This window comes from Protopterus annectens, chromosome 5.part1, assembly GCF_019279795.1.
Source record: "Protopterus annectens isolate FY-2018-M chromosome 5.part1, PAN1.0, whole genome shotgun sequence".
In the NCBI taxonomy this organism is placed as follows: domain Eukaryota; kingdom Metazoa; phylum Chordata; order Ceratodontiformes; family Protopteridae; genus Protopterus; species Protopterus annectens.
This window is the reverse complement of record NC_056736.1, coordinates 416,163,462-416,179,239: the sequence shown is the minus strand read 5'-3', so window position 1 is coordinate 416,179,239 and position 15,778 is coordinate 416,163,462.

The window sequence follows — 15,778 nt, the reverse complement described above, 5'->3', positions numbered from 1 at the left end:
ATCCTAGGCCTTAAACTCATGTCCTACATGGACAGACTCAAGAAACTTCAGCTGTTCTCAATCTCTTATTGTCTACTTAGATGTGATCTCTGCTTGACTTACAAAGCCACGTCCGACCCAGCCGTACTTGAAATACTACACCTAAAGAAATCCCAATCCCACCCTTGCCACACACTCCAGAGATCACAGCCTCATTACCACAATTAACATAACATGCTGGAGGGACAGGTTCATCTCCCAAAGACTGCCCATACTCTGGAATAAGCTTCCCATTCATGTCAAGCAGAGCACCTTGCTGGCCTCTTCAAGAGAAATATTCACAAGTGGATGGGTAACAGAAAGTTCATTCCAGGGATCATTCCAGTTGCCTTCCTGGATATGGGCACTGTGAACTAACATAGGGTGCCACGGTGCCTGGGCAACTTTTTTGGGCTAGGCCTCTAAAGGCTCTAGGGCCATTAGCATAGTACACACCTATGAACCTATGAACCTATGTAGGAAAGATACTGCCCCATTCAAATGAAATGCTTGTTTCTTACTTATAAATTAGGCATTTCAAGTATACATTATATGGGAATGTATGCGCATGAGTTGTAATGATAGGGTCTTGTGACTAGGCAGTTGTGATTTAAATATTATAGTAGTGGGAAAATCTAGTATTCCCTGTGAATATTGCATAGTAGGTGTGCTGACATATACAGTGTCTGTATAGCAAAAATAATTCTCTGATCATGGAAATGCATAAATTGTATAATGGCTTCATCGTTTGCTCTATTCTTCTGCTCAAATCTACAATAAGATGGATCATTGTAGACCAACAAACTCTGAAAATTTCAAAATCAAACTGATCCTAGACTAGTTCCACTGCAAAAGTCATTGTAGAAATCAGAAAACAAACGGTGTACCCTGACATGAAACAAACATGAAATGTAATACACATCCACAGAGATGAAGCATACCACCTCTTTCAATAAACTTACTAGACAAACAGAAGACAGACACCCCTAAAAATCTCCCACTTCACTGGGTAGTCACTGCAGTGTCATGCAAGTACCTCTTAGCACTTTTGATGCTCGTGTCTGTAATCATACCACACTTACTTACTCCAAAGTAACAAAAATATCGAATGTAATCGGAAGAATTTTTAACTCGGCTGTTCAACTCCATAGTCACTTGGAGGAATAATGAGTTAAATAAACAGAACTCCACTTTTAGGAATATGCACAACCAATTATTTAATTTATCAGACAGCCATGCAAGCAACCATCTATCAGTGCCATTTATCAGCGCAATACAAACTTTCAATCAAGTCAAGGATGACTGCGGACATGCAGTGCAAAACAGATGATGACTGGAGCAGATTAAACAGCCAGTATAACACTGGGTTAAAAATTTTGGACACATTATGGAAATGTAGGGTCCAGCGTGAATAATTTTGTTTCATGTAAGCAGCATGTAATTATTCAAACCTAAAATATCTAACACCTGGAAAGTTTACAAGTCACAACAGCACCAATTACAAGATTATGTTCTTTTTAAAAAGAAAAAATAAACTATCATGGCTATCTAGACATTATGCTGTGAGGAAGTGGGGAGGCACTATAGCTGACCCCACTAGTACTGCTAAAGCATATGCAAGAGATAAGAATACCATTGGCATAAGTTTCCTTAACCTGCCAAGTTAAGTAGTATACCAATTCAACCTCTTAAATTATGCAGTACATTGATATTTAATCTGTATTTTAATCTGAAATGGGATTGAACTTGGCTGCTTCCAAAGGACATTGCTATGAGAACTCTGGATGCTAATGATTCCAGTGAGGACAAGGAAGATATCTGAAGCTCAGACGGGCGACACTTTGAGCAAGGGGGTGATCTGTAGCTACACCCTCATGCCCTTATGCTTCTGAGCAATAGAACATGTTTTAACAAGTTCCAAAAGGAGCAGATGATTGCAAAACAAAGTGAATGTTTTGGGAGAAAAGAAACATGTACAGAGGAAACTGAACCTGGACTAATAGTTTCTCACACTAAAGAATGTATTAATGGTGGGATGTTGTAATGGGAAAGGGATTTTACAACCTTTAGTGACTAGATAAGAGCTATGTAGCTCAAATGGCATGAAAGTCATGACTTTCTTACGGTCTAGGGTGACAGGAGTATTTTGTGGCCCCCTTAGGATATTCAAGAGTAATGAACTTAATGATGCATTTAGTTATAAGTGATGTCAGCTTCTTATCTGGGCTGAACTTACAATCAATCCCAGGTACTTTGAATTTAGTGTTAAATAATCTGAATAATTTGAACCAAATTTTGATGGGGCTACGCAGTTCAGATCTGATGAAGGTTTTAACGAAAATGTACTGTATAAAGAGAGCATTTATGTTTTTTATTTTTTTGGCTGAATAAAGTTGGAATTATCCTTATATCAGTGCCTGAGTTCATTTCCTGGGTGCTTTGGACTATTTCAAGTATTTTTTGGTGCCTTTGGCGTTTTGTTTCTGTGTTTTTAAAATCACAAAATTTGTTGTCAGGAAACCATTCTGGTAATGAATTTAACACTGATGATGACGCAGACAACCCTTTGATTGCTGATCATGATAAATCTGTGGATTCCTTGGTTAATTATTTAAATGAATTGGCTAATCCTTTTTTGCAGTCCAGAAAAACAATGGGTATTAATATAAGTTGTTTGGAAAGCAATTCCAGACTTTGAAATGATGATTTGGGTAAAAGTATAAAAACTTTTGAAAAAGAAGATTATTAAATATAAGTCTGACAATCCATTCTTGGAATAATATTTGAACTATAAAATGGTGCTGAAAGGTTTATGAATGTTTGATTACGCTAACAGAATTAGTGAGACTGATAGATTATTTCAACAACTGAAAGACTTTTTCAACAGTATGAGTTTGAAGTTGATAAAAAATTATAAAACCTAACAATACCTTAATTGACCAGTTATCTGATGAGAACAGCCAGTTGAATAAGCAGATTAATAACACTTCATATCTTTGTAGTTTTAAAACAGAATATACGTTTACCTTTATTATGGTAGATAGATGCATACATACGGTTGTTCCAAGGAGCAAGTTAATTATTTCAACAGTATTGCATAATGCTTCATGCAACAAAAAACAGCCAGTTTTTAGCAACCATAATTTGAATATCAATAACACAGGAAGTGTTTGGTATCCTTGAAGTGGTTCCACGTAGTGTCAGGGGAGGGTGGTGGGAACTGATGCTTGAGCTTAGGGAGGTATACTGGATTATTAGATTGAAAGCTAACTATATACCAGGTTTAAATGACTACGTACCTTTATTGCCTATTTTGAAAAAAAAGAGCATTACAGCTTTGAAACATTGAAAGATTCTGTTTATTTTTTAAATTTATGTTTGTATTTTATGATTTTTAATGCATATGGTTTATGTTTTTGGTTGATAGCACTATTTCTTTAATTCTATGTCAGTCATTAGTGACGTCATTAATTACTCATTTTTAAAAGAGGTTTGTTTGAACTATTTTAAATGTTCTGATGAAGTCCTTGAATATATGTTATGCATGAAAGCGCTTAACATCTTTTTATCTTATGGAATAAAGTGTTTTATTTTCATATCGTGGTGTGGCTTATGGTGGATTTTGTTACCCTGAGACACCTGAGAATTATATTTACAAGCCGATAAGAACTAGGGGTTAAATTGTGTCATTAATATAAACTATTTTTTTTTACAATGTAGAGTAAAAGTTAGGCATATTTGGGTTTTAAACATACTCACACATGGATATATTTACTACATTTTATTTTTAAAAGGAAATTAAGCATGTGCTTTTTTGTTGCTTGTTTAAAATTGGTATAGGTTATGTGACGTTATATGGCAATAGGAATTTATTTAAAGCTTATGGAATATATGATGATACAAACATATTTAAGGCTTATGGAATATACATTCTTGTGTTCTAAAGAAGTCTAAATATATGTGATAGACAAAAGTGCTTAACATTGAATGAATATTCCCATCCTTCAGCTTTCAGAAGTGTTTTGGTTTTAGTTTTTGGTTACTTCACTCATATCAGTTTTGGAACCGTTTGAGGTTTATTCACTTTCTAATGTTTAGTAGTTTGCATTATTTATTATTTCAAAATGTCTTCTGTAATGTAATTAATGCACTATTTTTTTTCAGATGGAGGCAGAGATAGAAGCAGAGTGAGGTTCCTCAAAAGTTTCACTTTAAGATATAGAGTTTTCCCATGCTTCTTGGAAAAAGGAGGCAAGTATATGCTGATAATTTCATAAAAAGACAATGGCATATACAATTCCTTCTAATCTAAAATTATTTAGAAGTGAACAATCAGTGAAAATTAAGATTTGAACTATTATGTGTGTCTTTCCCATTCATGTATTTGCTTGTTAAATGGAAAGAAGAAAAAAGCTGAAGCTGAAAAAATATCTGAATTTATTTTCGAGATTAGTTATAAACCTTTACTGTTCTTCATTAAGAATTTAGGCATTTTTGTTTAAACATGTATAGTCGAGAGAAAGATATATAAGTATGCTGCCATGTTGCGTGTTGTCTGAGCTAAAATTAGTTTTACGCATTGCTGAACTTGTAATGGAAAAAATGCTGCATTACGTAGCTAAAGCTAACTTGACTGATTCTTAATCTTTTATACTTTCTTTCGTAACAATATTAGATGCCAGGCACAGAAATGCAGCAGAGATAAGACTGGCCAACAAAACTATGATATGTGAGAACTGATCAGCTTTGCACTCATGGCTTTGGAGTCTAAGCTTTTACAAGGAGAAGGCATGTGGAGAATCAGAGAGGAACATATTTAATAAATAAATTTAGAATGTGATTAATTTTATGGCTGTTACACTTCACTGCTGAGTGTGAAGTGCAAGAGGTACCTGCAAAATGTGCCAAGACAAAAATGGATTAATAAACACAACGTCATTCAAACAATGCTAACTAAAATTTTGGAACAGACATAAATACGTTACCAAAGTATCTGTGTAACCCAAATATAAACATGTCAAACAAATAATAAAAATATGAGAATCCAGTTTAATCCTTGCCTAGATAAAACTTGCTTCATCTCTTAATGTCTCCTTATAAAACAGAAAATATAACATAATACTTGCCTCTAAAGCACAATGTCAATATTGTTTTCATGCATGTACTTTAACAAAAAAAAAGTTTTAAAAAATACAGAAAAGTTATGCAAAATGTGTAATGTGGTATAATGCAGCCAGGCAGTAGTCTGAAGATTTTTTTTTTTTGGTAATGCTTTGACTTACAGATCTTTCAGATAACAATGTCATCAGCTCTGTCACTGTTAAGTACTGCAAAAGTTTAATGTTAGACTTTAGAGGAAAACTAAACTGAAAATCTTTACAAGATATCTCTCTGTCTGCCTCAAATTCAGACGTATAATTCAAATTTATTATTGTGCTACAGGAACTCAAAACACATAGGGCTAGTCTGACCATTACAAGAATGTTGTAATTCAAAATTTTATGGAGTCAACTCCAGTAGCACATGGAGATAAAGGTCTGATTATGACAGAGGCAACCTGAGATTACTTGATGGCTCGAGCACTTTACAGAGCTGATAGATAAGAATGGGATTTCTCATGGGGGGCAGCCCAGGGCTATCTAATGTCACTATCACTCAGAGGGGTGGCATCACTACAGGAGGCAATCCAGGGGAGGGGAGTCAGCTAAGAAGCTGTTTTGATGGTAGCATCGTAAGTGCCCAGGAGTATACACCAAAATTGAAGAGGGCATAATGGTCCCTACAGAGATGAGAGTCACATATCTCCAACCCAGGAGAGGGATTTGGCAAAAATAAATGTACCTTATTTACTAGGATGTTGGTGTGGGTACAAGCAACTGGTGAGGCTGACTGTATAATGGCATCCCCAGTCAGTTCTCATCCTTGATTGGGAATACCCAGGATTGGGAACAAATGGTCTTAACTGATGACGGAGACTTGATGGTCTGCAGATAGAGTATAAAAAGCAGATAGAAAAGATCAGGTTTTATGTGACGTTAGTGCAGTGTTATCAGAATGAGGGTAATACGTCGGTAACATGAAACACTAGTACATAACCAGGCTGCAGAATTCTGCTCCAGCTCCATTTGATCAAGTTGCATAATTGGAGGACCTAGGTAAAAGGACTTGTAATAATTCGGACAATATAAGATCACTGCATGCCATGCTACTCTGAAACGCTGATGCAGGACTAGATGCTTGATGTATCAATGTTCCACAGACAAAAACCCAGTGTTGCACAGACAAAAACTCAATAACCAGACAATAGAAGACACACGTTTCCATAGCATCAATCTGATGACAAAAATTATGCCAGTATTTCTCACCTTGTCTATATGCTGCATTATGTAACTGCCATAAATGATGTCAATGTTCAGAGAGGTTTGATTGCATAAGAGTGACAGGAAAAGCCATGATAATCATCTTGATTGTGTTAAGTGTTAGATAATTATAGTGTTTTTCAGGTCTGGATACAGTACATATACTTGCCTATGGGATCCATAACACACAAATTTCTCTAAGGGAAAGAGAAGTAAAGTCAGGTCACGTGCCTGAAATAATTGTAATCTGATGTTTGAAACTCATACCAGGTCAAAGGAAATATTCAAGCAGGTCCTATTTTTATCACGGGTAAGGTTTGAGTCTTTAGAATGAGTAACTCTGGTACTGTTTGTTTTGTGGATATGCAGGAGGTCCATCAGAGTGGAGTCTGACAATGCCCTGTATGCCAGACATAGATCTCCCCTCAAAAGCCTAAAAGAGACAGAATACAGGGATTGGGTTTTGAGTTAGTCTGCATAGGATATATTACTTATGCCCCATATTCTTTTAGTGCGGAACTTCTTTGGACATTCCAGTTGTTAGATATGCCTGGTTAGGTACATACTAAAGGGGAAAGGGGGCATTGTACTCAATGATAGATCTGATGAATGCCAAATACAGTGAAATAATGACTTCCATGGACTTAGATGCCATACATTTGTTTATAAGTTGTGCAACATAGAATTATTTCCTCATCACTCTAGACACGTGATGATCAAAGGCTAGATTACTATCTATGTGTGTCCCTAACTCCCTGACTACTGGGTCATCTCTAAGGGCTGTGTTGGCAATATGATAGTTACCAGGGATAGATGACTTCCAAGAGGATACTATTATGCATTTCTTGGCATTTAGTTTCAGTTCATGACTCTGCCACCAGTTGTTTGTCTGGGTCAGCCCCTCTTGGAGAACATTTGTGTCTGTGTGAGACTCAATGACAGCTCCTAATTTGCAATCATCTGCAAATTTATTCAGCCAGAGACCACTGACATTGGTCTTGACTTCTGAGAAGTAAATGCTAAAAAGGAGTGGTCTAAGGACTGATCAATGAGGGACTTCACTTGTGACTGGCCTCTTTGTAGAGGGGGACTCCCCAATTCTAACTTCCTGGGTCCTGTCTGTAAGCAAGTTGGCTATCCACTGGGTGACATATGAGTTTGTACCTGACTTCTTGAGTTTGTCAACAATGCTCAAGTGGGATATTGTGTCAAATGCCTTGGCCAGATCAAGGTAGGTAGTGTGAATGATTTGTTTCCCTCATCCATTGCTTTGGTGTCCTTCTCAAAGAAGTCTACCAGGTTAAGTAGGCATGATCTGTCCTTTACAAAACCAAACTGGGTTGAGTCCAGTGTCTGGAGGTTTACTATATCTCTGTTTATCATCTCCATGATAATTATTTCCATGGCTTTATATATAAAACTAGTGAGACTTATGGATCTATAGTTTCCAGGGTCTGTAGATGGCCCACCTTTGTGCAGAAGGATGACTGTTGCCCTTCTCCATTCATGAGGCATGAAGCTTGTTTGGAGACTACAGTTAAATAGTACTTCCAGGGGCCCTAAAGGGTCATGTTTCATGCTATTTAGAAGGCATCCTAGGATATTGTCTGGGCCCACTGATGCAGTGTTCTTGGTCTTAGAGAGAGCATTAAGGACCTGTTCCTTAGTGATAGTAGGGGGGGGGGGTTATATTTGATGATATTTCCTGAAGGAAGGTTGTGGGGGAGAGAGAAGTAAAGCTGGAGCTGAATTTATCAGCCAGGAGGTTTGCTATATCATCTGGCTCAATATAGGTGACTCCATTTACAATAAGCTCTGCACACAATTGTTTATTGCCTTTGAGGTTGCAGACATAGCTAAAGAATGCTTTGCGGTTGTCTTTGGCCTGGGAGGCAAAACTTAACTCAAATTTGGCTTTGGTAGACTTTATTTGTCCTCTGAGTTGCTTGTTTAGTTTAATGAGAGTGCTTTTATCTTACTGGGTGCTGCACCTCCTAATTTTTACCATGATTTTCTTCCTCCTGTTATACATCTGATTGATTTTGTGATTCTACCAGGCTGGTTTGTTTTTTGAGTTAGTTCTGTATTTCTTCCTGGTGGGTACAGCTGCCTCTACACAGCTATTAACATGCTTGTACAGGGTTTCTGTGAACAGTTCTGCAAAGATAGAAGTGTTTTCAGGGTTTATGGGGGCTTGAAAGTTTGCCAGATTCTCACTTAATAGCAGGAGGTTAGCCTTAGAATAGTTCCTGAATATTTCTGGTTTAGCTGGGGGGTCTAGGTTTTATTTTTACTTCAAAGGAGACCATGAAGTCCACCAGGAAAATGCACAGTAAAACTCATATTTCTTATACAATGGCAAAATGCTCTCATCTGTAATATAAATCTACAGACTTCTTCAGAACCTGTTACTGGACAAATTTATTGACAACAAATTGAAATTATTTTTTAGAACAGTGGATATAGTTTAAAAGAGTCTTTGCATTTTTTGAAACATATTAGTAATATGGATTATGACCAGGATGTGTATTTTGCACCAAGTGACATGCAGAATCTGTTCACTGTTATTGATAAAAACACATCAATGGAATGGTTCTCTGAGGCTATTAGGAGTGATAATAATTTATCTAACATTAATTTTAATGCCAACTAAGCAATTTATGCAATGTGCATTACATAAGTATTTTTATTTTTATTTTGAAGTTGAAATCTTTCATCAAATACACAGAGTTGCTATTAGAGCAGCTTCTGCTCCACTGTATGCAAATATATTACTGGAGTGGAAAAATTAACACTATTAAAAGTAACTGGAAAAATGCAGTCACAAAAAATACCAGTGCTTTGATACTAGGAATAACTCCTAATTTTGTATATAAGCGAGGGATTTTTTTATTTTTGTTTTCCAAGGTACAGCACTAATCTCCGTAGCCTTTCAGTCCATGAGGGGTGTATGCTTGACGGACTTGCTCAGAGTAATACAGTTAAGAAACGAAGGCTGAGGGAATCAAACCTTGTACCATTGTACCACAGGAAACAGTTCATTAATAACCCCTTAATCCTCTAAACCAACTGCCAGACAGGCCTGAATGTAAAAGGTATTTTTATAAAATAAATTTGATTAGAGCAAAAAAAAAGATTAGTCAAGAGAAAATGTATAAATATTGAACATGCTGATATTGTAAGTTTATAAATGAAGCCCCTTAGGTTACAGTACCTACTTACCTGAGAATCTTAGCCTCTCCAGATGTATGTAGTTGTGAAAGTAAATATGCTGTGTATTTGGCCAACTGCCTCTCCCCAATGAAGCCTTTTTTTGTATAGAAAATTGTAGGGCAACTGAATTATAGAATATATAAACATTTACATGGTTTAAAAGGGAGGCTCTGTACAAGTATTCCATTATATGTAATAATTTCTAAAGACTTGAATTTTTATAATGAAAAAAGTAGACATATCACCCAGGGGAAGTTATTGGGAAAATATCCATGAGTATAAGGAATTAAGGTGGACATTATTATTAAATGCTGCATACCCCCAGGTATAAATGATGAGGTAACACTCAGGTATAACTGATGCTCTGTCTATAACTAGTATGCTGAAAATGAGAGCTGCTTAGCTGCAAGATAGAGACTTACAGTATGTCACTATTTAGCAAAATGATTAGTAGAAATATATATATATTTATCTTTCTCCCCTCTCTCTCTATATACATATATATATATATATATATATATATATATATATATATATATATATATATATATATATATATATATATACATATATTATGTAACAGTACAAATATAAATTTGTTTAGAGCAAATTTATTATAAGGTAAATTATATATATATATATATATATATATATATATATATATATATATATATATAATTTTTTTTAATATATTTAGGTAGATAGATATAGTCAATTGATGTTCCCAAGACTGTAGATTATATTTTAAATGTGTCCAGTCAACTGATGTTGCCACGACTGTAGATTATATTTTAAATGTGTGTTTAGTTGAAGGGTAACTAGTTTCTGAAGAGACCTGGTGAAATATATTGATATAGAAAGAATCACTTGATTGTATAATAAATGTGCTTTAACTGTGGATTATCCCGATGATATTTGTTTTTCATGTGCTCATACTCTTTCCTGTCCTGAGTTTAAGGCCTGATTTGACAGTACTGACTGTGTGTTACTTTTGTGGATGCCTAGTAACTACCATTGAGTGCATGAACCACAGAAATACACGAGCAAATGGATCAACTGTTCAACACTTAAATCCCTGCATGCAACCACTTCAGCATCAGGTGATATAGCTGGGTTAAAGTCATCAAGAGGCAAATGAACTGGTGGTCAGACCAAAGAATAGGTTTCATATTAAAGGCTGAGTTGGCAAGCTGGAAAACAAAGACAAGAGTGGACCTAATCTAGGAAAGCCCAGACCCCATTATAATGTATAGGAATTTACTGACAGAGATGCAGACTCACTACTGGCCCACATGTTGAAGTTGCCCAAAATTAACCATTTTGGGACACTCAACACTGAATTAGTAAAGAAGTTTATAAATTCTTGAAGGAGCTTCCTAGTACTCCTACGTTCAGAGTAGTCACCAGCTACAAATCCTATTCCTGCCTCCAGTTCTGGCAATCCAAGAGTAGAAGACAAAACTCCACTGTTCTGATGCCACAAGATAAATAGCAACATTTTAATTTATTCAGGTCTCTGTGCTGAATGCCATGCCACCATTATTTTAAGGCACAACAAAATGCTTGGATTGTTGCAGACAGGTCTGGCGTTTAAATAAAAATCCTGTAGGGACACCAGAGGAGACCAGGTCACCGATACCTGGCCTGTCTCAATGTCATGTTTAACTGATCTTTTCCCCTTGGACAGTTTGTGATCATTGAAAGGTGTTAAGTTGCCCAGTACTCCAGTGCTCCCTCCCCATGTGTTTTCAATGTATAGTATTGACAACAGATGTAAAAGGTATCGATTGGTAATTTAGAATGGCAAAGGGAGTGAAGTATGAAACAACGAAACAATGATACGATCCATGTAAGACCAAACATGTTAAAGCCAAACAACAGTGCTAAGATAGCATCTACAGTAAGATAGCAATAATAAAGACACTCTTCCTTTCAATCTCAGTAGTCCTTTATATCCCCTCCCCATCTTTACTGCTTTGTCTCCATAGCTATCTGATGCATTTTTGGTTAATGGAACAAATGAAAATCATCTTTATTGCAAATTCTCAAGAAGAATAGAATTGCATTTCCTTTCAAATGACAGAATGTCTTTCTCACAAAATACATTAAATATCAATGCTAGAATTAAATACATACTGAATTCCTTGTATTTTTATATAAAAAGGGCAGGCCTAGAACTTTCTACTAGTTGTATAGGATTTGCAAAGCAAACTTTATGCTATGGGAAATGTGTGTGTATGACTGGGTGTGTGTGTGTGTGTGTGTGTGTGTGTGTGTGTGTGTGTGTGTGTGTGTGTGTGTGTGTGTGTGTGTGTGTGTGTGTGTGTGTGTGTGTGCATCTTTGTCTTACTGAGTATGTATGTGCCAGCATGTATGCATATGTGCGCACATTTATGCATGTACATATGTGTATGCATGTATATGTTGCAACAGCTCTTGCTTTTATTATTTTTCTGCTTTGCATATCTTTTTATTAGCAACTTATTTTGAATTAATTTCTTGAAATCCAGAGGTGGTTTTCAATACTTCATATTTTATATCTGTGATTGTAAAGTAGCTTAATTTATATTTATGTGTACTGTCAGGGAAGAGCAGTGTTGCATATGGCATAGTACTGTTGGATGTTTCATGTATGAAGACTTCATTTTGAGACATTCTTATAAAGAGGAAGTTAGAATTAGGAGTATAATACCGCAGCACTCTTCTTTCTTCTGCAGCCCTTGTTTTTAAAGAACTCATCTGAATTAAGCTGCGTCTTTTGTAGGTATTATTTTCTTTCATAAATTGCAAGCTGTCTTTCTAAATCATGCAGAACTGAAGAAGTACCCCTGTTCTGAATCTCTGCTTGTGTGACATCTGTAGTCAGCCTTTATATACCATCACGTTATCCCTCATTGATATTGCCCATCATTTGCTTTGCTAATTGTCAATAACTACTTAGCCTGAGCAGAAATAACAAGAGACCTTTAAGTATAGCAGGCATGCAAGTTGACTTCTTATACGAGTGGGAAGCATATTTCTTTTTTTGTATTTCATAAAAAACAATTATTTACTTTCTTGTGTTTTACCTTTCTTGCAATATTATACTAGAAACATCCATTCTTCAGATGAGTCTTTGTTGATGGTCACTTGAGTGGAGGTAAAGGATCCAACAGCACTTATCAAAAAGTGGTGGGAGTTCTCAGTACCTATTTAAATTTCCCATAGTCAATATGAATACAACCTTGCGACTCCTCTGGAAAGAAGTTATTGGTTTAGTGGGACTAGCCCAGTCACAAAATGTATATAAATAAAATAAATATATTTTGTATTATTTGTTTTCAAATGTAAACTTCTTCTGTGGACCTATGTTTTGTCTTACTTAGAAAACCTGTGGTTTGCAACTAACCAACATAATGTTTACCACTCCGTAGTTCCAGCAGTTGTCTGTGTCATATCTCAGCAATGAGTCAATCAGGTGTTAGCAAGGGATTTAAGACATTTCTCAGAAACAGTCCCCCATAATTACTATTGTACTGTTACACAATCCAACCACTGCTTTTTCATGCATCTTTACCTACATGGGTCATTACTTTGTGAGCAGGTTATGTGATTATTTCTAATAATCTGCATTACTCATTTTATTTAAGAGATGCTTTTAAAGGAATTATGAAGTAGTATGTATTAAAACTATCATTTCTAAATAATATCTTAGTGTGGTGTGTGTTATTCGGTTTATGCATATTTTGTTTGTTTTCATAACAAGGTCATGACTGAAAAGAGACCCTCATGGTCCAGTTCACCAACCTTTGAAATATAATAAATATATTAAGTAAATTATCTATTTGCATGGGAAAAAAACTGTTTATTCACTATAACGACAAATGCAGACTTACAGGAAAAATCTGATCCAAAGTATTTATGTGCTAGTGTGTCTGGAAAGAAGTCATCATTTTTTGTATTCATTTTTCATTTGGAAACTCCTCAAACATATAATAATCCCAACAACTAAAGTACTTGCCTAAGCATAGCAGTAAAAGTCTCGGATCCTATCATCTATTTACATCTGCATGATACATTGGTAGGATGGAGATTCTAATACAAAGCAAAAACATCTCATACACCTAAACCACCGCATGCTTTCTGATTTCACTCGATCATGTTGCAAACTGTTCTTCACTCTTCTCCTTCTCTCACATACACACAACACACACACACAATTGTGCAAAGTGAAAGCAGCACCTTAGATTTCATTTTGATTTGGAATAAATAAAAACTTGATTGTTTTAATCTCATAAATCCATTGTCTTTTTTAATACAAAATGCAGTAGTACTAATTCAAAAAAGCCAGCAATATTCGATGCATTCTCAGTTCTGAGAAATGCAACTAGTGCGTAGACTGTACAGCAGGGACTTCTTTGCAGCTGGTGCTGATATAATAAAACGAGAGCCAATGTGAAATGTTGCATGGTAGCCGGGGGGGGTTAACAAACTTAGTCTAGGGTCATTGGTCTAAAAAATAATGTAAGTGATACAATTAATGCATGTATTGTAATATGCAGAAATCCAAATACAGCATCACAAAAAAAAAATAGTTTTAGAAAATTAGAAAATGCATAGATTTCTACCAAAATATTTTCACTAAATATGTAAGGACTCATAAAATATAAATAAACCTTAGGAATGATTTGCTGTTTCAGTCAATGGTCTGGTGAGATGTACATACTACTAACAAAGAAATGATTTATGTGCTATAAATTTCATATCCTATTTGCATCTATTTGTGTATTGATGTACAAACAATACAGCAACAATAGTAAGTATGGAACACACAGCGACATTTTGCTACACATAGAACACTGTGTATTATTACATCTCCTGTGTTTGTTACTGGGTTTGCACAGTTCTATACGTAACCCTATTTCACACAGTGTACTTAAAATTAGCTTGTATTGTTACAATAAAGAGGTTGATTACATCCATATAATGCATCTAAATAAAATGAAATTTTAATTTTCTGAAGTACAAAGCACTGTAGAAAAACTCAATAAATTGATCTACCTTTATTTTAGCATTTTCCTCTGTAATGTTTGTTATGTAACTCCATAACGCTTTGTTATATTCATAAATGAGAATTTCAGCTTCTCTGTTGAATTGTTTCAAGAACTGTTCTGCATCGCTTATACGAGTTCCATGACCAAAGGCAGTATTAAACAAAATAAAGATAAAAGTCAAAGGGACCAACATATCATCTGAATATTGTAGACACCAGCTATAGCAGAAACATCTAGAGTGACAAGCAAGTCAGATAATTTGATTTTAAATGCAAGTGGACTTTGAACTACTAAACAAATGTAGCAGAATAACTCCTGATCTGTTTATTATTCATGGATTAAAAACACACTTTGGTTAATCATGAAATGTCGACTTCATTTTGTTAAGTTTACAAGCCATTGCAAAAATAGCCAGTTGCTACAACATTTTGTAAGACCTGTTTTACCTTAGCCTGTCACTTATTTCACACTGCTGCAAAATTGTAATTTAATTCTAAATTCAGTAGAAATAAACATTTACAATAAACGTTACTATCCAGATATTCATGCTACTGGTCAATGTATTTACACATTTAGATTTTACAAGCAAGTACTTTATTGGCCACTTTTGAACAAGAATGCTAAATGCCCATGCAAAAACGTTTGGTGCTATTCATAAACATTGTGTACCATGGAGTAAGGCTGGAACACATTAGAATTGAATACCAAAGCCTTATGCAATTCAAATAAATAGGCACTAAGATCACCAGCATAATTTTTTTCCTATCATTCAATGAAAATTTTTTTTTTTGCACTTCTTTCAGCACTAATCATATCAGCATTAAAGAAGGAATTAGTGTTGTCAGAAGATTAACACCATCTGGAGGTACACATTTGAAGCCCATTAAGTTAGAACTAACAAGCACGGTACTAGCTAAGGATAGGCTAGAACCAGCCAACTAACTTACAGGCTTTGAACTAAGTAACTGAAAAAGGTGTAACACTTGTGATTGGACCAATTGAGTCTATATCGTATTGTCAAATACTCACAATCTCGAACGGCCAAAACATCAAAAGTGCCGTTCATCAAAACTGTTTCGCTAATTATATATACCAACTCCGAGATCGCACTACAGTGAGACTCACTCCTCCAAGAAAAGGAAACCAGTCTGGTGG